This window comes from Hippocampus guttulatus, chromosome 18 (assembly GCF_054856545.1).
Source record: "Hippocampus guttulatus isolate MCC_2025c chromosome 18, RoL_Hgut_1.0, whole genome shotgun sequence".
In the NCBI taxonomy this organism is placed as follows: Eukaryota; Metazoa; Chordata; class Actinopteri; order Syngnathiformes; family Syngnathidae; genus Hippocampus; species Hippocampus guttulatus.
In genome coordinates, this window is record NC_141278.1 from 4,281,039 (window position 1) to 4,304,836 (window position 23,798).

At 44.2% G+C, this 23,798-nt stretch overlaps 1 protein-coding gene across 3 annotated transcripts in view; it reads right to left on the bottom strand.

Annotated features, from left to right (window-relative positions):
* Positions 1-23,798, bottom strand: part of trps1 (trichorhinophalangeal syndrome I) — a 144,481-nt gene that overhangs the window by 108,817 nt on the left and 11,866 nt on the right. For all 3 annotated transcript variants that reach the window (XM_086136942.1, XM_086136941.1, XM_086136945.1), the window contains exons 4-5: positions 16,011-16,098; positions 13,959-14,039 (exon numbers count right to left, since the gene is read on the bottom strand). The gene's annotated coding sequence lies outside the window, so the exon portion shown is untranslated. The remainder of the gene's footprint in view (positions 1-13,958; positions 14,040-16,010; positions 16,099-23,798) is intronic.

Sequence of the window (23,798 nt, forward strand, 5' to 3'; positions counted from 1 at the left end):
AGTGTTCACTTTTGAGGACTCGCTTGCAGATTTTTCTTTTTAAACCGATATTGCCGTTATTGGCGGGGTTCGCGATACATAAGGCCGAAATCCGGTGTCAGTGCTCGCCCCACCCGAACGGCAACGGCGGCAAAACAAAAGACGTGAGACGGACTTGATAGAGTTAATAACACAAAAAAAACATGGAGTGACATTGTGGAGTGAGAGCACATGTCAGACGCTACCTGGACACTTGATTCCACAGTTAATGCATCTGACCGCGTCGGTAGGTGCTGCCGTTTTGGTTAGCAACGGCGAAAAGGATTAAAGACGCTGACTCGATTTCACCTCGGATGTAATTACGATGACTTGCCGTTCGGCGGTTTTCACTTGAGTGAGAAGGCAAATGATTTCAATCCCTCCCCGTCGTGATTTGAGCGTGATACAGGGGTTAGTGGCTGCGGTCGGACAAAAAGGGGGGGAGACAAAGTGAGAGGTCGAGAGGAAGTGCGTGATTAAGTGAGCGGCGAGGAGGAACATAAAAAAAAACAAGAGAGGGAGAGGGAGGGGATGGAGGCAGGGGGGAATTGAGAAATACACAGAGGTGTGCAACACTCCATCACAGCAAACAAGTAAAGGCCTTAAGGACCCTGTACACACTAGATGGATGTCTTTGTGTTACGTGCAACAGAGCACGGGGGAGAGTGGACATGTGTGTGTGTGTGTGTGTGTGTGTGCCTGTTGCCCCCGGTGCAAAGATTCGGAACCTCCACAGGTTACCCAATCCGTGAAATGTGACCACCGTTGGGCAAGTCCGAACTGTAATAGATTACATCCTGCCCGTTGATGTTACTTGGATTACTTTCTTGGATAAAAGAAACGCACTAACTGAATCTCTATCAACGGTCGCCATTTCTGCAGAGGCGAGAGAATGTCTGCCTGTCAGTATTGCTGCTGTTTGTATGCGTTGAAGATTTGTAACTGCCATGACAGCGACGCCAATTCCAGTGAGGAATTCCTCTAGCGCCTCGTATGTTAGCGTTAAGCGAGCGGCTATTTGTTCAAGGAAATGATTTTGTGTGATTAAATATACTATTGTTTAAATGTAAAATGTGAATTTGTTTGTATGTGTCAATATTACAGTAAACTTCAAACTTCAAAGCGTGAACTTTTTTAATCACGGTATACTTCAAATTTGAAAAGAAAATCAATGGCGTGAAAAGGGTCTTTACAGGGGAGAATCTTGTCGGATTTTGGACAAAAAAACACTATTCCTGTCAGACTGGTGTAAAAAAAAAAAATTTTTTTTTTTTAAATTTACAGATAATTGTGGTGCACGTGACATCGCCAACTACTGGCCCGGCATGCACATTGCAGTATTTTCAGACCTTTTGGCTGCTCCAATCTGAATGTGCATCATTTGGTTACTGTTTACTCAATTTCGTTGGCATGTACAACATGCAGGCTCGATTAAAAAGGACGTCAAAATATTCTTTAGAAAAAAAAAGAATTTGATGTGAAAAGTAAGCTTTTTGTGGTAAGATACCAGCCGCGGGCCACATTTGTTCAAATGGCGTCTGTCATTTTCTGCAGTGTGGGGGGTCGCTCAGGCGAAGTGACACAGATTTTATGGTCAATAGTCCCATCCAGATGTGGTTCGGTGCCATTTTGCGCAACATTTCCGACTAAATTCTTGTGGCAACATACTTGATACAATCAGGGAAAGCAATTCATCATTGTTTCACAGGCTCAAGCAAGCAAGCCGAGAGGGTGAAAGGGGGAAGGAGGGCGGGAGAGAGGGGGGGAGGGTCTCTAAACATCCTTGCGCCCTCCATCACACTTTCCTTTCAATCTGTGAGCATATTCATGTTGTTGATTTGTTCCCTTTCCAAGAATATGTGAGTATCTCGCTGCTCTTCTTCACGTCTTTCATGTTTTTCGCAGCCCCACCACGCAAATCTGACTATATCTGTGGGCCCTTTGTAATTATTTCTCCTTCTAAATTCATAAAACATGTTCAGCTCAAGCCCCATGACAAATACACAAATGCGCGCGCACACACACACACACACACACACATTCATATGTATATAGAGTATATAATTTGTGTCCTGTTTGTAATTATCAATCCATTTGGGGATTTGAAGACTTTCTGCATGAAGCTTAAAAAGGCTTGTTGTTCTCTTCCGACAAAACCACATCTGAACACACACATACAAACACCACAAGAATCTCATAGGAGTGGAAGCCACAGTGTTTGAAGATAAGATGTTTTTTTCTCCTCGTCCTCGCCGCCTCCTCCTGTGTGTGTGTGTGTGTGTCTCCCGTGAATAGTGTAGTTTATGAACAAACTTTATGAAACGTATTTTGCCAAGCTGAGCGCACACGCGCAGACAAACAAGCGCAGAAAACGCATTAAAATGTCGGCAAAACGAAGACGGGATCTGTCTGGCTTGTTGTTGGGCCAAATCTAATAGCAGGAGGTGACATTATCTTGGTTCTTTTTGTTTTGTTTTGTTTTTGGAATGAATGAATAACCAGAGGTGGGAATAAGTCCCATGTGTGCAAATCACAACTCAGTCTCAGGTCTTCATATTTGAAGAAAATCCCAAATTACAATGAAGAAGATAAAAAAAAAAGGCATTTCTTAGCAGAATATGATTTGCTTTCTACTCACAGGTTTTGCTGTGTTAGCATATCTACTGTTAGCATGTTAGCATTTCAGCAATCCCCCCCAATAGAAATTGTACAAACATACAAGGCGAGACGTAAAATGCACAACGACTGCACGAACAAATCTCATTAGATTGTATTTTCAAATTGTTACTATTCCAGGGCGAAATAGACATACTGGAGTCTCTGGGCCATCCATTCTGATATCGACGCCAAATTGGAACTGCAGTATAAATCCAGCCTGAGTCCCCCTCATTCAGTGCACGGTGTGGCGTCTGAATTAAGGTTTTATTTAATGAGGCCAGTGGCAGACAGAGTGACATTTACTCACACCGAGTCGCCTCCTAATTGCCAATACGGTGGCCGCAGAGGTCCAAGTCAAAGCGCCTTGGGAACGTGGCTGTTCATTTTCATCGGGACAGCCGAGGAACGGCATACTAAAACCTACGCGCCAATTAAGATTTGAAAGGAAGGCCATCAGAAATGATCATGCGTTCAAGAAAAACGGTGCTCAAAACTTTTACACCAAGACCACCTTAAAAAAAAAAAAAAAGTCGCTTCCATTATAAGCAACATTCATAATATACAGCAGCATTACACACATACACACACACGCAGAGATGCACAGCAGGGCCCAGGGAGAGGGGGAAATTAACAATATGCAAACAAGTAGCCCACCGTGTGTTGTTGACACCTAAACAAAGAAAGCGCAATTACTCGGCTCTCTCACACACACAGACACACGCACGCACGCACGCACACAGGCAGACACACGCAGCAGGGCATGTGAAGTGGCACAATGATTAAATTGGGTGCCACAGGCAGAAATTGGCACCCAAACACAGCTTGGTGATATACAGACACAAGTTGGACGGTGCAACGCCACTAAATCATTACAATGTTTCTGCATATTCTTATTCACAATGAGTTTTTGTTTTTTTTTTTGTCTTTGCTAGCTTGGTTCAAAACGATCGACAAGACATTTTACTTCCAAGTACAAGTGTATTGTATGTTTTATCCATATCCAACATTTTGTTACATCGAATCGTCTTTTGGGGGGGAATTGAACCACATCAAGAAGTGGCCAGTGCAAAATGCCAATTTAACAGTCGAGAGTACATCTTCACCCAACAGTCATGGGAACAAAAACAGAAAGAGAGAAAGCAACCAGAAATCAAAACAAACACACACACACACACACATAAAAAAAAAAGCAACTGACAATTCTGCACGGTCATCCACATGGTGACTGGCGAACATCCCCGAGGCATGACTATGATTTGCTGCGACGTGTCAGTAAAAAATCATTGTCGTAGTTGTTGCGTCTCTTCTTGGAGTGCAAACAAGTTGGAGGACAAATAAGTCACCATTCATATCGAGCAGCAACTAAATTGAGGTCACGTATGAAGCCCACCCACATATTCGGGGTCAGCAGTCTGTAAGCTGAACAGAGGCTGCTTGGCTCAGCATATATGACAATATAGATGGCAGTCGGGGCATTTTGTGTGTGTCAGTGGTGTTTTGTTTTGTTTAGTTTTTTTTCCTCCCCCTTATTGAATAAACAGCCCACGTGTTCGCAATTGTCACCTTGTCGCATGTCGCAGAAAGTGCTCCGGATTTTCCGATTACGATGAGGCAATTTGACAATTGGAGCGTAAATACGAAAGAGGATGCGGATAAAGGAAAACAAAAATCAATATGACCTGGTGAGTGTTGTCTTTTTTGTGGATGCGCATGGCAAAAAAAAAATGCATTCAAATGGAATGGAAATGCAACGCTTGCCGAGATTTTTAGGGCGCTGGTGTACTGAGTGAATCTCAAAAAGCAAGATGAAGCTCAAGCACCTCGTCGAAGCAGGAATGTGGTAACCGTGGCAACCAGTGATGAGCTCCAGTGGGTAGGGTCCAATCAAGTCCTACGACATGTACAGTAATGCATCTATTTTTTTTCTTTTAAAATTCAGCATATACAGGCGTCAACCACTGTAAAGTCAAATTCAACGAAAAAACAAGACAGTAATCCTGTTATTCACAAGGGATAAGGATCGAAATCTGCTGCAATTCATGAAAAAAAAACCCCACCAAAACCCACCCACCCAAAGAAATATATAATAGCCTATAGAAGACCAAATAAAGTCATTTAAACTCCAAACAGACCTCCAAACTATGCTTACAAAATAGTTCCTATAGATATATGAAACTCATTTCACAACATCACCCTAAAAAAAATAAGTCGAAACTTAAATTATTTTTTTTATAAATTATAATAATAATTACATTTTTTAAATTTCAAAAACATAACGATCAACTCGACATAATTTCCACTAACAACCCAGGCTAAACAAAGTTCCTCCCCAAAGCTTGTCTCTCGATCAAGATGTATCACTTCAACATACTTTCTTGACACCAAGTACCGTACCAATTTCCTTTTTAGACAGGGGTTTGGCGCCATCTTGTGGCACAACATACAGAAGCGTTAACCACCGCGTAATATTATTAAACTGCAACGAAAATAAACTAAAACTCCTCACCCTTTGAAGACTCAAGGCCGGGGGAAGATCTGCCACTTTCAATCCAGAGCTATTATAGTGCGTTAGATTCTACCAAACTGTGTCAATGCGTCCTGCTGCTTGCACCACACGCACAGATCTGCCCTCAAACTACTGTATGAAGTATAGCGTGTGAAGTACTGCTTTCACGAGAGAAAATGCTCTTATTGTCATCATGGGCACTCATTTTCCACACATTCACGTTCCGGGCCACACTTCCATATGGCGCTAGCCTCTTCACACCCCCCCACCCCTTAGTATGGCATCGTTACAGTGTAAAATCCCATTCAGAGCTGAACATGGGATACACTGCAGACGAGTCTTATTAGGTGTTTCACCGCATGATATACTGTCAACACAATGTGGAGTAAACGAGGATAAAATGTGAAAATCATCCCTCGGGTGCTTGAGTTAAGTGTCCCCTTGTCATCCGCCGCACAAATTATTACTGCTGTTAAAACAGCAAGCGGGACGCCAAATGCTCCAACCTTCAAAAGTACAAAAAAACTGCACGCTTGCCAACATGAATCCTGCACTTTACTTCTCATTGACCTTCACGCACACGCCCACACACACACACACACACGCATGAATAAAATGTTGCTGCTGTAAAAAGGTCAGACTTGTGAATCCTTCTCTTGAGTTCTCTATCCGATTTTGACTTTTCTAGTGTGTGTGTGTGTGTGTGTGTGTGTGTGCGTGCGCTCCAATTGCATGTCATCATATTACACCTGGCGCTATCATTTCAAAATCCCAAATAACTCCGCCAGAGCCAAACAATTTGGTATTTTTCAAGGCTTGCTAGTAATTTGTTTATGGGTGTGTAGTAACGTGACTCACCAGAAGTCATTGACGCCGTGTTTCAATCCACACAAACAGCCGCTAGCATGGGCCATCATTCACATTTATGCTTACGTACTCAATAAGAGCACGGCGCGGCATCATTCACTGCAGTGTGTGTGCGTGTCACAGCACAAGGACGCCTTCTGCGAATACACCGAAAATGCAGTCTGCTCTTGTGCTCATGGAAATTCTGATTCAGATTCAGAAAACCCTAGCGTGACGTGTCAATACATCGTCTTCATATCGCGCGTGATAAACTGGTGGTAGCTCTGTGGGCGGTAAATTGTGAACGGCTTTCCGATAGAGCTCGCGTGGATATTTACGCGGATTGGATGGATAGAGAAATGAGGTTAGCATCAAGTACATAAAAAAAAAAAAAGCGATTCAAGCTGAAGCAATCGCGCGCGTCGTTCCAGTGTAAACGTCCGCAGACAGAAGCTGGAATTGATCTTGGTTGGCATCCGTCGGTGCGACGCGGCTCATTAGTGCAGCTCTTTGTACAGGGCTCAACTTGATTACCCCCATCGGGGAACTGCTCGGGTCAGAGGCGATAAAATGATACGTAATTAATTGCGCATCTTCTCCCACTTGTTTAATTCCGTCAACAAATCAATTCCACTCCAGTTTATGTCAAGACGGGTATCAAATCAATGATGTGAACAGGACATTTGTTATTGATCTGCACCGTTTAACGTTATGGGAATTGGCCGGGGACCAGGACGTCCCATTGTGTTCCCTTGGGTTGATTGACAGGCACGCTTCGCCTCAAATTTAATGTGGCGAAAAAAGAAAAAAAATCGGAACGGAAAATCGGGTTTGTGCATAACCGCTTCCGTGAATCACAACTGCTGGGGAGAGAGAGAGGGGACAAAAAAAAAACATCCACCGAAATAAATCGTCATCTCTTTTTCAAAAGAGATGGCGCATTATGAAGGCCATTAGGGAGGATTTACTGCCGGGCCTGTTGTATTATGCCGCATTAGTTTTATGGAGGCGTACCCGATACAAAGCAGCAATTATTAATGATTGCTGGCGCGGGGAGGTACACGGTGTGTCAATCGGGAGAGCTCGGCAAAGTATTGACAATGTACTTCTGCTTCCAAATAAACACACGCAAGTGTGTGTTATTGTTAAAAATCACTTTCTGTTCTTCCCTCTCAGCCGAGCGGCAACGGCCGCTTGTCGGTCTGAATTCCGCTTCCATCGTACACACACGTACGATGCAATAGCATCAGTGTGTGAGGATTGTTTGATTTGATTGTGCCCTTTATTTGTTCTAGCCCAAACAGATGGACAGTTCTAACCAAACGGGCCCTGCCGTTTCCCATCTGTGTGATATATTAATTTGAGGGTTTTTTTGGGGGGTTTTTTCTTTTTAAATTCACAATGAGACAATCTGGAACGCCAGCGATGCCTACGCATGTTTTACCCTCTTTGAATCTGCTTATTCTAATTTTCGTCCTGTAACAAGTCACCAAATGTAGGGAGAGAACTGTACCGGTTCACATCTCTGTGCTTTCTAACAAGTGTGATGTCACATCACCTTCTGGCCCAAAGCATTGAGATTTTGGAATTGGGGGGGGGGGACCAGGCTGATAATTATACATATAGAACCATGGGGGCAGGGGGGGGGGGGGGCATCCTTATTTCGTGTTTGGACCAATCTATTCATGACAACAAAAACGGCTGATTAGAATTGAATTCGACAGCTGACGGTTTTCTTGATAATCACCAAAATCACAAGTTCTTATCTTCATAGTTATGGCACTGTACTGCCAAATATGGTGCTTCGTGAATAAAACAGGACGGTTTGCAATTTTTTTTTTCCAGGACTTTATATGGATGGAAAAAATGTAAATAAATAAAAGTCAATTGAAAAAAAGCCATCATAGAATTGTTTCTTGAAATAAAATAGTGGCCAAACAATCAACCACGAAATGCAAATGCATTGCCGCCACCTGCTCACATGACGAAACCTGCGTGTGAAAGGGGTCTTTATCTTGCACTTTGAGCCTCCGTCGCCTCATTCCGTCACTTTGCCAAACACGACAATCAATCAGAAGAGGGCGCCCGCTAAAATGTTGACACTCTGGAGACGTCATGTTTTCATCTGCCAGCTGTGTGCGCTGTGTCGTTTTCCAAAGAGAGTGTTTACTTGTCCAAACAAACACACGTGCACCTCTAAAAATGTACATGTGTCTGAATGTGTGTGTGTGTGTGTGTGTGTGTGTTGTGTACAAGTGTGTGTGTTTGTGTGTGTGTGTGCGCGCTAGGGACTCTGTGCGCCTGCACATATGTGCTGCACGAGTGTTTTCTTAGGTGTGTTGTCAGGAAGCCGGCCGTCAGACATGACGGCGAAGGTTGTGCTCATTAGACGCTTGCGTACACGCACACACACACAAGCAAACACGCACACACGCGCACAGGTTTAAGGGGGTGAGTGGTGCGAGAAACAGAGAAGTCATTCAGACAAACTGCACCTGTTTTTTTCGAAAATGGTTTAACAAGCGGTTCCAGCACAGAGAAATACCTGGTCATAAATACACACATGCACGCATGCACACACACACACACACACACACTTTGACAGACCAACACACAAACATACGGGGCTTGGAAAAGTGGAGGAAAATAAGAGAACCATCCAATGACCCAAATAGTCTCGGATTGGAGAATGGATAGATTGCCCAAAGTGGGATTATACATTTAAATGAATTGATGTCTGGTTGAGTACAACGGGATTGATATCAAGTCAAGTCCAGCACAACTTTATTGTCAAATGTGCATACAGCACAGATGAAATTTCCTCCCTCTTAAACAGACAACAAGAGGAGCCGCTGCGGGTGCCCGCGCCGCCATCAAAAGAACACTGAACATATAATGACAAAATAATACAAGAGAACACATAAAACAGACAGACGTGCCATCTTAACCACTTTTATATAGTATATATTAATAGAGAATCAGCTGATGGCCAGCGGGACAAACGGACAGAGTGATTGACAGAAGCAAAGGCGGCTCGAGCAACCAACGGAGAGATGGATCGATCTCTAGGCCGGCCGGTGGCGGTTGGCTTCAAAACGGACGGCAGACGGGCCCGAAGGACACGCTGAGTGACGGACGCGGCGACGGACCGACCGACAGATTAAATGAGAGATAAATAGGGAATTGGTTGGGTGGAAGAAAAGGAAAGACAGGCAGATAAATGGACTTGGTGGGCTAGTTTGGGCATCCAGAAAAGATCAACACACAGACGGAGAGATGTGATGGGTCAAACCGTTAGCACGCCGCAGTGGTCTGCGATCTCTTCATAAACTTTCCTCATCAAAGCGGGAAGACAAGCAAAATGATTCCCCTCCCAAAAGTATGCTAATGAGTTTCGAGCGCGCCATGAATTAGCCCGCGGCGTTCTACCGAGACGGGTGTACACGTCTCCTGCTGTCAGGCGGCGTGAAGGGTGACTCGGGCATCATTTGCATACAAATCCCATTAGGTGGACGTTAGCGAGCGAGCGAGTACGCCGCCGTTGCCTCGGAACACTGAAGAGGTACGCCGGGGGTCAAAATCAGCACGGCGGCTGTGAGCGGAAAGATGAACGAGGGAGAAATTTATGTTGCGGCATTAAAAAAAAAAAGGCTGACTCAACTTGATCACAGAATGTTTTGTGGTAATAGCCGAGGAACCGTGTGCTGAACACATGTTCTCCGGATACCCACATATCGTTGCGAACCTCACTCCATTTGCTTTGGGTCAAGATGGAATTACAGTGAAACTCCTCTACAACGAAACCTACATGGGCGAAAATACCCACTAGTGTGAAAAAATATTCATGCATTAATGTGTGTGTGTGTTTACATCCGAGATCAAATTTGCTACAGTGAAAACCCCCGTTGTGAAAAATTTCTTGCTGCAAACACAATTTCGTTGTAGAGGAGTACATGACATTTTTCAAATTTTGCACATGGGTGTGGCAACTTTGCCAAAAGTTCTTCCCTTTACTGTACACCAAAATGGCATTTAGCTATAGACAGCACCCGTTACAAATTAAAGCTGTTACGCTGCAATACGGAATTGATCCAAATTCCCCAATTGAGATTCGCTGGGATTACGAGTTTGATGGCGCAACCCTGCGTGGCCCGTGCGTTATTCAAGGAAGGGCGGCAGTGCCTCTAACGAGATTTTACAGTGCGGGAGTTGCGGATCTGTGCTAATGAGAGTCCGTGCAGTTCAAATGAAAAGGCCCCGGACCCTCGACAAACAGCCGGCGGGTAAATAAAATTGTGCTAATTAGCATTCCCATGTCCTCCTGCTGGGCCTCGGCGTGATCGTGCCAAGCGCTTTTCGTTGCCCACTTTCGGGCCGGGGGGGGGGTCTACGAATTCTTGATGCGTATCATAAAACAAAAACTCATACGTACGGAGCGTGACGTGGAGGGGTGGAGGGTTTATACTATGGGTGAAATATCAAAATAAGGTGTTCGGGTAGAGAAAACGTGCGGGGCTGAAGTCAAGGGACAGTCATTTGAGATATGGTTTTCATCCGGGATCGTGATATTCATTGACACGACGGAATTTTATTTGAGTCTGGGGATGAGCGACAAAGACATTCTGAAAAGCTCACCACTGACGATAAGGGAATAAAAGACACTGGCTTTTGACGGCAACCGGCAGTTTTCCGAGCGTTTCTGTCTCTTTTCCTGTACGACGTCGAGTCCCGCGCCAGATGAAAACTAAAAAGACAACTTGTGTGTGTTTCCAGTGTTTATGAGAGTACTATAAAAACACAACACCACATTAATATGTCATCAATACTGCGGTTGAATGTTGGGAACAGACAGTAAATCGTTTTGCGGCTTCTTCCTCTCACTTTTTTTTCCCCCCCGCCTCTTTTTTTTTTTTAAACATAACTCACTCTCAGCCTTGTTCTTATTAGATTTCATGCAGAAAGCCATTTTGAAAACGCGCAAATCACACCAGTGGAGCAATGAGAAGACGAGTCGGTTCACGCTGCAACGCATTTTTACGTTGCAAAGAGACCGTGGTGAAAGTCTGGCGTTTGATTCTTTTTCTGATTATTATTTAAAGAAGTGTCAATAGAAAATATTGACACCAATGCATTTCTATTTTTAATTTGAGATCTTGCGGGATGTATTCATCTATAAAATATCATACGTTTGAAAAAGTGTATTTAGGTGCCCCCCGCAATATCGTTTGTGCAAAATAATGACAAGGAATTTGCTCCATTTTGAATTGTCTTCGGTTGCTAGCTCCTCACGAAGGATGGCGGCGGTTCATCCTTTCATGCTTGCTCAACTGCGCTCTCGCATGATGACACTTTGACTTTTCACTTTGAGTTCAGCATGACATTTGAAATGGACTTTCTCCCAAATTTCCCTCACACACCTTTTTGGACGATCCCTGGAAACGCAGCCATTACACACAAGCTAATCCTTCGAAGCACGCCAAACTCAGCACTTCCATGTCTTTTTTTTTTTTTTTTTTTAAAGCTACAGTGAAATGTATCTGGACAGATTTTTAACTTCAGTGCTCAATTTGAACAAGTGTATCACTGGAGGAAATTATTATTACGGGACTCGACATAAATCACCCAATTAGAGATACTGAGAATAGAAATAAGAGCATGAGGGGAAAAACTCTAAGCATATCAAATAAGGCAGAGGGAATTATTGAGTGGGATCAAGCAGACAGCAACTCCAAGTTGGAATACGGCTACAGTATCATCATGCACACGTGGAGGACCACACACGTGGACTTGATACGCTTCCATGCAGCTAACAGCGCATCGCTCCTTGCACGTACAGTTAAAGTGGAATGATCCCCCCCCAGCCCCCCCGGAGGGAGGCGGCTATCATAAATATGGAAAACCCGCAGCGTGCCTTTCTTCCTGCTTCGGCACACGCCAACGTCGGCGTGTTTGCGCCAGCCGGCTAAGCGCGACGGCAACGGTTTCGGTCGCTCATTGGCCGACCATCAATGTGTGTGTTCCCCGTCGACGTTGGTGTTCTCCCCCCCCCCCCCCCTTGGCCTCGGCCCGGAGGAATCGCAACCCGGTTGGGAAAGTGACTCAGCCGAGCTTGATTGTGCGCGTGAAGCTTGTTTAGGTTTACGCCGTTTCCACGAGAATCCGCCCGGTAATCCTCGGTGTGGCTTAGAGAGAAGCGAAGAGAGCCACATGCATCCATCCCATCATCATCGCGCAAAAAAAAAAAAAAAAGACCATTACTTCTTAACTTGGAATGAAAAATCTTGCACGATGAGCCGCATGCTGCTTCATCAAGGGTGAAGACAAACAAATTGTTGACATTACTGTACAGCAATAACTAACACGTTCCAAACTGTACAAGTGATATTTTTAGTCGACTTTGAACAATTTCAACTTCAAAAGAAGAATTTTTTTTGTGGAACTTGAGAGTGACAGCCAACAAACAAAAAAACAAAAAAAGCGCACACTGAACTGAGACACGAGCATGTCGATGGTTCAGATTCAGACATTTTACACAAGATTAGATTTTGAGAAAAATGTACTAGAAGTGTGCGTGTCCGTCCATGCACATGTAATTAAAAAAAATAGTTTCTTCGGCAAACAACCCAGGCACATCTTAGCTCCTCCCTGACCAAGATTGTTACTTTGTTCGTTGAGCTATAGAATCTGGACATACAGTATGTTCTTAACACCACTTACTACTTTTTTTTTCGCCAGGGCCTCGGCGCCATCTTGTGGCATTTTGTGGTTTCCCCCCCGCGAAAAATGTGAAGATGTAAATTTGTAAATAGTGAACCAAGGGTTCAAAATGCCAAATAAAACTGAGCTCTAATGAGCTTTTGGGGGAAAAAAAGCCCCCCCCCCCTCTCATTTTTTTTTCTCTTGAACTGTAAAGACCAGCAAATCTGAAGTTTTCCTCCTTTTTCTCATCAAGAATTGTCAGTGGCACAAGACAGACGTGTATTTATTTGAGTTGGGGCATTCGGCGGAGGGAAAGGGACTCGAGCTTGCGGCCAAAGCCATGAGGAGCCATGGTAACGCTCTACTGAGCTGACACGTTCCGCTGAATCACACACACGCGCACACACACACACACACACAGACACGCGCACACGCGCACACGCACAAAGCCACTTCCCAGACTTTTCCACAGCTGTCATATATCTCTGTATATGTAGCGCTAATGGAGGGATAAAGAGTATTCTGTGTACTCTGAATGTGTGTGTGTGATTATTTCTTTCTCTATTTATTTATTTTTATATTTGATTTGTCTCCTTTACTTTCGGGAGTTGTTTCTGTCTACGAGCCAGTATCTGAAGAGAGACAGACACGCACACGCATTTCCACGTTCGTGCGGGCTCGTGCAGAAGGGGAAGGCATTAGTAGCTGCAAAAAGTGGCACACAATAAAAGGTGTTGTTGCAACTGCTTCTGTCAAAGACAATAAACTACTCCTGGTAATAAATTGTAAGTAGTCCAAGAAGGTTTTAGTGCGGCGAGACCCCCAAACCCTCCAACCACCACCCCCCCCCCCCCCACATACACACCCAGAATCTCCCTCCTGCACACCCCGCATGTCATATTGTCCATTATAATGCTTCTTTGTTTTACTATTCCAGCTGATATCAAACACAAATTAGTTCACAAGGGATACTGGAAAATACTTTTTCTTTATATTAACTGATTAAATTTTTCTCATCATCTCATTTTTCTAATCATATTTATGACGGTGATGTGTCAACATGATATGAAAACGCGTATTTGGGGCACAGCGGCAGTTGTTTGAAGGTTGATGATTACCGATAAAGCGGGTGCTAATTTACCTTAGCCCAGACATGACATTAATTGTTGAGATGTTCACTGAACTTCTTCTTTCATGACACTTCAATATGACTTTTGATCATCATCCTTACCTTTCGTCGCTGATTGGCTGGTACAGATGACATGACGCGGTCTTATAGTGGGCCGCCTGGAAGCCTTGCGGTGATACGGAGCTTGGCAGCCCAAAAAAAAAAAAAAAAGAGAGAGAGAGAAAAAGAAAAACATGAGAAATGGCTGAAAAGTCGAAGTTTGTACATTGATAAATCAGCAGCGTTGATCTGAGCAGAATAATGAACTGAGGCCACACGGGAACAAATGTAATAAATGTGAGCGTCCACCCTTTAGGACCCCCCCCCCCAACATTTGCATTGCAGACGTATGTATCGTGCCGTAATGGATGACCCCTGCGGGGGTGGCGAGGCGCTGTAATGAAAAATAAATTCACACTCAATGAGCGATCGTCGTTCTAAAGCGGGACATCAGTCATGTGCGATGGATTAAATGTGGTGGGCAACTTGCGGAACTTTTTTGCAGAGTCTTGGTGCGGGCGGGGTGGGGGTCGCGCGCCCCCCCCCCCCCCGCAATGAATAATTCATGCATGCTATCCTCAACTGGCATCAGTCATTTGGACGGCAAAATCTGCGGGCACTTGGCAACCTGTTGATATTTCAGAGCTTCATTTTGTTTCCAGTCTGTGCCACCAACCCAACCACACACGCATTAGCCACTGTATGTGTCAGAGTTTTGACTCAGTGCTTGTCAAAAAAATAAAAGGAAAATAAAAAAATAAAACGAACGGAAGATTCCGACCGCCGACATTGGCTCCCATTTTGGAGCGCACCCACCTGAGATGAGCGGATACATTTGGCCCATTAATTGTCGCAATTTAATGTTTCATCATCTCTGCTAATGACTCATTTTTTGTTTTCCAGAGATGGAAATTGAGCTTTTTGCACTCGACAGTTACGTTTTTAGGCATCGAACAGGAGACGCGATGGACAGATGCGCAAAATAGCCGCCATGTTTGTCAATAGCAATATAATCGCACTGAGGTCGGGATACAGGACGTCCCAAAAGTCACCGACTCGGTTTTTGAGCTTTTTCTCTCTCCGAAGTTCAAGAGCTGCCCTCTAGATGGACTAATCCCGATTTACCGTGAATAACGTAAAGTGTATAAAGCGTGCGGAGCAACGCGGCGACCGTCAAGCTTCTCAAATTGGCGCCAAAGTGCAGTCGGGGACAGAAAGTCTGTCAGGTGGCAATTTTTGCAAAACTGCCCCAATGTCAATTGGTGATCCGCGGGTCGGCGGCAATGATACGCTTCCAAAAACTGCAAAGCTTATGCTGTCAAATACTGATGACCTCACGTCGATCGGAATGATACCTCCAACGAAATAGAAAGAAGAAAGCATATAGTGACTTTTGGGACCACCGTGTATTTACAGATGTGGAGTGGGGAATGAAGTCGGCGCTGCAATTTTTTTTTTCCAATTTCAGGGGTATGATCACAGCCTTTAAACCATGGGGAGGCAAACTTTTACTGGGGGGGGACACATCAGCCAAGTCGTTTGTGCTTTTGCTTTGAACCTGTTGAAATGAATATCTAAAAGGCTTTGTTTTTAACAATAAGTCATTCTCGACATTCTAATGCATTCAGACTAAAGGAATACGTTTCTGCTCTTTGTGCCAATGTTGCCGTTCCATATGAACGATCTCAAAATGGAATGGAGGGATGAAGTCGACCCGACAATTTCCACTAAAAGACACAACTTGTATTTCATTTCAGTGAAAACAACTTTAAAATATAAACTTTTGACATCCATGGCAACAAAGTTCGTTAGCGCAACGAAGCAATCAAGTTGTTTGCCCCAGTTACATTTGCTGCGTTGTTTGTCAAAGATGTGGGAGAGACGATTTTCACAAACGCAAAAATATATATGTTGGTGAATTGTCCAATTTAAAAGCTCAAAATCAACGTTTGTTGCCTTCAAATGTTGTCCATTTTTTTTTAAAAAGCGTAAACACGGGCTAACCAACATTAGCATCGATGTTACAGTAAGTGCAACCCCCCCCCCAAAAAAAAAGACATTCTAAACAAACGCAGTGCAGCGACGCATCCAAACAGAGCATACAACAATACTTACAGGCGTATAATTCTCTCGGCTGCATGTTGCAGCATGACGTGGCGCTGTACTGAAGGCGTGCCAGTCTAGGTTTACAGTTGCCTTCATGCTGAAAAAAAAAGAAAGAAAAAAAAACATGAACAATGAAGTGCCATTTCACGTGGGAACACAATTTCCGATGTGAACTGAAGAACAGAAGACACACAGGTGGTTATTATGGCTGGACAAGATACATTTAGAACTATTACTCATCTAATCCACATTGCAGGAGAAAGCCAAGCTCCACCTTTGGCACATTGTTTTGCTGTTTTTTTTGTTTGTTTGTTTTTTTGCTGCCGCTCTCTCATTTAACGGCAAGAGAGTGCAGTGCATGCGTCAAATGTTGCACAAGTGGCTGCGATGCCAGGGTCGCATGACTCACAGAGAACTCACACGCAGCCGAGTCAATTATGGATGAGTTCAATGAGGATGTGGACAAAAAAGCGAAAAACTACTCGAGATAAAGGCCAACGGCTGTTGCACACGCCACTTGGAGACGCGATGAAATACTGGTTTCGGTGTGAAGTCGGTAGGATGCAGTAAATTGTAAATTCCATGACGTGGAAATAAATGCTCTATTAGTTCGCCGCGGACCAATTTCTGCGGGCAGGTGGTCTTTGCGCCCACATCGCGCACCTTCATTGAGAGTAATATTCCCCGTCACGTGTAAAATAGAAACGTTTAAGTCTCCTTTTTGATCGGATTGAAGCTAATTTCTGGGTCGACTTCTCTGGTTTTAATTAGCAGTTGGGCGTTTGGGGTTTTGCTCGAGGGCATTTCATTGGCGCTCATAAAGGAAACGCTTTCCAGCAAGCAGCCTCCACTGTCGTGGTGCACGGTAGGTCTCAGAGCCGCCTGAGCGACTGCCGCTCCCAATAAAGAGCGTATTGATTAGCGCGGCGTGGCAACAACACATCTCTGTGTCCACCATAAAATATTCTGTTCCCTCGCTGTCTTTATGTGCCGATAATTTACCGCGCGCGCTGAACCTGTTTTTTAATTTTTTATTTTTTTTCTTGCTCACGACAGTATTTGTGTACAAGCGGGTGCCGGTGTCCTCACTTCACCTCCCCCAATCACCGTAAATCCTGCGCGTAACTGACTCATGCTGTCAAGATGCGTGCGCGGCCACGACTATAATTTTTGTCAGGCTGTCCTGAGCGCGGGGATATTTATACGCGCCTTCTCTCTGCGTCAGCCAAATGAACTGGCCCTAAACACAACATTATCACTTGCGCTCGCACGCACAAGCACGCGGACCTTCTCTGTCCGCCACGGGTGGGTGGGGGAAACTCCGACCCGTGGGCCACGTATGGCCCAGAGTGCAGGTCTTCTCCGTAAACATCGCCTTCCATGTCATGTGACCATTCATGCTTAATTTTCTTTTTACCGGTTCGTACGCAAAGGCTCGTTTTCTCCGACAATTGGTCTTCAAGCTATCACCGTACTTTGAATGAGTGCGCTATTAGTCAAAAAGATGTTGAGTGAGGTCAACATTGCACTACTGTCATTCCACTTTACGACAACAGGGGGAGCCTGCGAGTAAATACAAAAGCCCATTAGGAACATCTTTTTTCGGGGACCATCACTAAAAGAAGTTCGAAACATTTATTGGACATTCATGATATCCATCTTAAGGTCCATCTTAAGGGTACTAGTGTGCTCTTCGTCCTCATTAGTAGGACAACTTGGGCATACTAGTACGACAGCGATGTGATATGAGCCAATGCAAATTTGTGCATTAGCTGCACACTCCTACTACTACGAGTGAAATTCTAAGTGTCACTAGTAGCACACCGGTGTGGACGAGTGCAGTTGTTGCCCTACGAGCGAGGACAAAGTGCGCACTGATACCTAAAGTGGAGTACCACGGGTAATCACATAAATGCTCAAACTGATTTTTTTACGAGTAAGACTTGGTCGTTCTATTAAACTACTTTATTGTCCGACTTGTGAGGACAAAGCACATACTCGCTGTGAGTTGTGAAGTATTTCTCAGCGATTAGTTTCTAGTACCCGACTACCCTAAACTCAAGGAGGTCGAGTCAAGTTGGCAGTGTTGCTTCTGCTGGCCGGATAATCGCAAAAATGCCTACTCGAGATGAAGATGTGAAAGTCCTTCCACATTTTCTCGGAGGTGCTTCAGGGGTTGTTGGGCCTTGTCGGAGTTTGTCGCAAGCGACGGACTGAACAAAAAGAATCAATTATCCAATGATCTCTGCGCGCGTAAGGGCTGCAAGCTGAAGCCCCTTGTCTTTCCTGGGGCTTTGAAAAACATCAGAACAAGGCGAGGAACAAGGTGGCTTTCCCTTTTATTTTATTTTATTTGGGGGGGCGGGGGGAATACCACTGTGACCCAAATTCTCAAGTTGCGAGACAAATCCTTCAGCCACTTCTTCAGTGGTGCTGAAGAGGAAGTTGAACTTGTGGTCACAGCAGAAGCAGTCGGGGGGAGGTGTGTGTGTGTGGGGGGGGGGGGGGGGGTTGTCAGGGATACAAGGACATTTTCATTATAGTTTAGGGGTATATTTATGGTATTACTATCAATATAAAAGATTCTCAAATCATGACTAAGGGGCGGAGCCCTGCCACGGACAGCAAGAATCTGCCGAAAAAGGTTGACAATTACATACAAATGCTACAAGATCCTGGCAAAGCATGACTCCCCTTCTCAACTCACTGCAACATAGTTCCTTGGCACCCAGATGCCACATGGTTGCAAAGAGGCGAATTTAGCATCAAACAACAAGGGAGAGGTTGAAAAATAAATCTGTGAAAATGTGAACTTGTGACTGGTTTGTCTTAACTTTGAAGGATTTGATGTCTTTTTCCATACGGCAAATTTGACTTCTTCATCTACCGCATGACAATTTCTTGCAGAAGCGTGCTGCCTTTGCGCAGGAAACAAAAACAGTGTTGGGTCTTCTTTCCCTTTGGGCTTCTGTGTGAGTGCGTAAATCCGAGAAGCGACACAACCGATGACGTCCAACCTTGTTGCATTATTGACACCGCAGCTACCAAGCCGCGTCGGCCTTGAGGGAGTCCTGCTGAGTAACGATTGTGGGGAAGGTGGGGCGGGGGGGTCGGTGCAAGACTGATTTTGCCAATGGGCGCTCACATAGAATTTAGAGCATGGGGTGTTGGATTAAAAAAAAAAAAAGACGTGCAGCAGCAGGAAAGGAAAAAGCAATGAGTGCATTCCAAATGCTTTGAATGTGTTCATAAAATTCAGCTCATCAATTATTGACAGGAAGAGAGGCTTAGGGAGATGCACAGACATTGAGGAACACGCTTAACACGTCCCCTAAATTCATAGAAACTCCACTCTAAAAATCACACCCATGAATAATAATAATAATACAACAATCAAGAATAAGAAACAAACTTAAAGAGTGAAATCTGCTAAATAATTCACATCATCTTTATAAGACGTGCACAGTTTGAAGGCGGCGTGAGACGGACGGTATTCAATCATGCATTCAAATCGAGATTTTTTTTTTTTTTTTTTAAGTCGGCGACACAAAGAAAAGGAATAGAAACGTTTTTCACTGGAAACAATAGGGAGAGGAAAAATCTAAAAAGCAAAAAGGTGTGTTTCAACGCAGTCAGTGCGGCGGTACAAAAGGTCAGCGGGGGTCGCGGCGTTATTTTCGTTTGAGCGTCTGCGATGAAAGATGAAATAGAAATGTTCAAATCTCCCCAGACAGAGAAATGAAATGACAGAGCTCTTTCCTATTAAGAAGGCTCCTTGGCTAGCGCACAGCCAAGAAGAGGACTAGGCTGAGACAAAGCGCAACGAGTCATGGCCTGAGAATCAAATCTTGTGGAAAAATTTAAAAAAAAAAAAAAAAAAAGATTTATCATGATCCATATAACAGCATTTTACTGACAAACTTGAAGTGTACCACGCAACCCCTATGGGCCCCTAACCATGGACATATTTAGACCCGTTTTAGGGGTGCCGGAGTACAGGGCCAAACAAAAATCCAAGAGGAATTGACACCCAGCCAAAATAGGCTTCAAAATTGCCTCAAGAAGTCACAAAGGGGTGGTGGCAAAGCACTACTTTGGTCACAATGAATCTTCTCAACCTGCTTCAACATGGTTGCTTGGGCAATAGCATGTCACAAGATGGCGCCAAAGCACAATTTATGGCTAAATGAAGCTCCTCATTCCACCCTGACACAGCTCCTTGGCACCAATATGCCCCAAAACGACGCCAATATCAAAAGTACTAGAATAATTGGTCGAAGAAAGTATGCTGGAGTGACAGAGAGGCAAGATTTGCATCTCAGGGAGGACCTATGTTTAGCCTGGGTTGTTACAGAGAGTCTTAGCGTGTGATTATTTTTTTGTTACTCAAATCTTTACTGTTCAGGGTAACATTGCAAGATGTGTATAAAATTATATTGAATTGTTTTGAGATTGTTAAAATTAAAAATAAAGACAAGGCGTTATTTCATGGAAAAAAAAAGTACATTTTATAAGAATTTATGATGGGAAAAAATACTTGAGAAGAAAAAGCTACATCTTTGTGAATACATTTTAATTGTTTGGAGAAAAAAAAGGCCAAATTGAAAAGGAATAAAGTTGAAATTTTAGGCACCACCAAAAAAAGAGTAAATCCTTAAAAATCACTCGAAAAGTCACAATTTCATGAGAATAACCATCAAAATATGATGAGAATTCAATTGAAATTGTAATTTTACCAAAAAAAATCTAATATTCTATCATTCCAATTTAAGGGAATCATTCGAGGTTTCATTCCTGAGGTGACTAATTCAAAACTTCCTTTTGTTTCCACTCAGTCACACGACTCTAAGCAAATATGTCCCATCCCTTATCAAACACAAAAAAGAAAAACCACGCTCCGAAAAAGGAATGAAAGACCTGAGAGAATAATCAAAAGTTGTATGTGTGTCTGATCTTGTCCTCCCTCCGCAAGCTGCTCTTTTCTTGGTGAATATAAACTACTTACATGTGTCTGTGTGTGTGTGTCTCTCTCTGCTCAAGACGCATTTGCCAACCAAATTGCCCCCCAAAAATAAATAAATAAAACTCTTCCAGGAGATTTGGAGTTTCATGCCTCGCCTTCAATATTTCATAAGACAATTTGCATAAGTTCAAATAAGAACTCATCACCTCGGCTTTTGCATTTTGATGCGATGTGATGTGATGCGCTCTTGACTGATCGTTGCATTCATGTTCGTTCCCAACTACCAAATCGTCACTTGGCAACAACGTTATGCTTTGAAGGAAATGAATTTTCCAATGATGTTCCCGTCCACCCAAAGTTCTTTTTATATTGGAGGGAGGGGGGGGGGGGGGGGGGACATAAAAATACATATTTTAAAATAATAATTTTGGGTGAAAAAAACGCCATAATTATAAATTACAATTAATTGAAACAAATTCCTCCGTGTTGCTCTTTTCTCACATAACCGCGGCCTGTACTGCGTCACGTGTGTACTTTTGCCGCAATCAGGATCGTGGACAATTCATCAACATTAGCGAGAGATTAACCTGCGCACCCTAAAACATCCATCACCGGCACATGCGGGCACGGGCATGTACGTATTCAGCGCCCTGGGCAAGGGCAGCGGTGCCCGGGCGTGTGAGGGGAATTATGCAAAACACGGTGATGCGGTGCTGGCAAATACACACACACACACACACACACACACACACTCTATCTTGAAAATCAATTTTAAATCCATCCGAAGACCTTGACACCTTCCAGCAAAGTGAAAACATCATGCTCTGCTTCCACATCATGACAATATTGGCAAACGGAAAAAGATACAGCTCAGTCAAATCGCAATGTGGCTCGTGGCGACGGAGCGGCCTCCGTCTTCACTCTAGTAGTCCTTCTGATCAAAAAAGATGGAATGAAATGCATGACACCGGTCACATGGATCCTAATTAAAGCCGAAGTCCTTGGGTCACAAAAAGTTGGCCGGTACCGGCTCGAGTTATTGGAAATGGCGATAAAATATCTGCTGACATGAGGACAAGTGCAGTACAAAATGGATGGAGGAAAGTCAGATTAAGATTTAAGAGAGAACCGGGGTCTCCAGTCCAACGTTTTATTGATTAATTCATTGATCAAAGGTCCATTTTTAGAAGTGACAGAGGCAGGAGAATTAAAGTGAGTGAGGAAAAAAAAGAAGGCGGGGTTAAAAGAGATGGCGAGAAAACAGAGAGTCGTTGCAGCACTTGGCAGCCTCGCGCCCCTCCTTTTCGCTGTTTGCTAGGGTCGCCGCGGCAACAGCGAGCCAGGCTGCTGATAAGTTAAGCAGATGGTGCGAGGCCGACAACTGGGAACTCGTTGGATCGCTTCCTGGTGGCAATGAGTGACTGCCGGTTGGAAAATATTGATACCGATAGGTTCTGGTGCCCTGCGATTGGCTGGCGACCAGTCCGGGGTGTACCCTGTCTCGTGGGCCGAAGTCAGATGGGATAGGCGATAGTTCAACAGCGACCTCATCAGTTTTAGTCACTCCAGTTCAAAGATGAAGCAGATCGCCATTTTCAGCTTGGATTTGTATCGCTATCGGCTTCCTCATCATATAATTTCTGGGGAAACAAAACAAAACAAAAAAATGCCCGAAGGAAGGCTAAGTAGCCATTGCAGGCGAGAAGAGACCATGCAAACGCCACACAGGGAGGCCAAAGTTGTGAAAGTCGACCAGCGACAAAATACACGCGCCGCTCGTCCGTGCTGAAATGAGGAATTTTCACACCTAATTACGCATGCTAAGGTGCGCTGGTCTGTTGCCAGAAGACACTCGATGAATGATGACTCCGCAGGAGGTAGAGGGGAGGAAAGCGAGAGAGGGTTTGCGCTCATGAGGAAGGAGAAAAATGTGCTCAAGCGCAGATCAGAAATGTGCATTTGCGACCATTTAACAGGAAGATAAATTGCACGTCTGCTCCCCCGCCGAGAAGTGGAAACCGGAGGCGAGGGAAAAAGTCCACGTGCTCGGAGGCAGCGGTTAAAAGTCAGGCGCAGATAAGAACCCGAAGAGACAAAAACGGATGGAGGGGGCGAAAAGAGGAGGGGCATCACGGGGAGCGCGTGCTAACGCAATGGCGAACGCTAACATTCCTGGCCGAATAGATCAGCTGGCCCGAGGAGAAAGACAAACACGGCAGAGGAAACCGCGTCTAGACTGCTCTCACGCACACACTCACACATAGATGCTCAAGCGACCTGCTACCATGGACAATGTGTGCAAGCGCTGCCAAGAACAGAAAGAGAGAGAAGGATAATGCTGGAAGTTCGGTAGGTAAAGCATTGACAAATGAGCGCGCGGGAGCAGTGGCGCTTCGTCAGTAGAGGATGCTAACGAAATTTAGTTCCCTTTGTGTATTCTTCGCAAAAAAATTGGAAGAAAAAAAAAGACAATCTGTTGTTTATTTTTAGATGTTTTTTAAAAACTCATAACGAGTCACATATGTAACGACAAAAAAAAAAAAAGTGTTTGCCTGAACATGGACTGTGGTCATTTCGATCAGAAGTGACGAGTAAAGATTAGTGGTGATGATAACTTGTGGTGACACTCATCTGGGTTTGGGATCTATGATTAATCCACTTGCAAGCTATTAAAAAAAAACTGCAGTAAGACATGGCATTTGTTTTCGTCTATGCCTCAGGTTGAAGTGGAAATCCACAGACTTAAAATGAAACTGCTGTTAGGCTTCCAGGCTACACGAGGATGGTAAGATTGGCTCTTGAATAAACACGGGTGAGTCACACTTCTGCAGTCG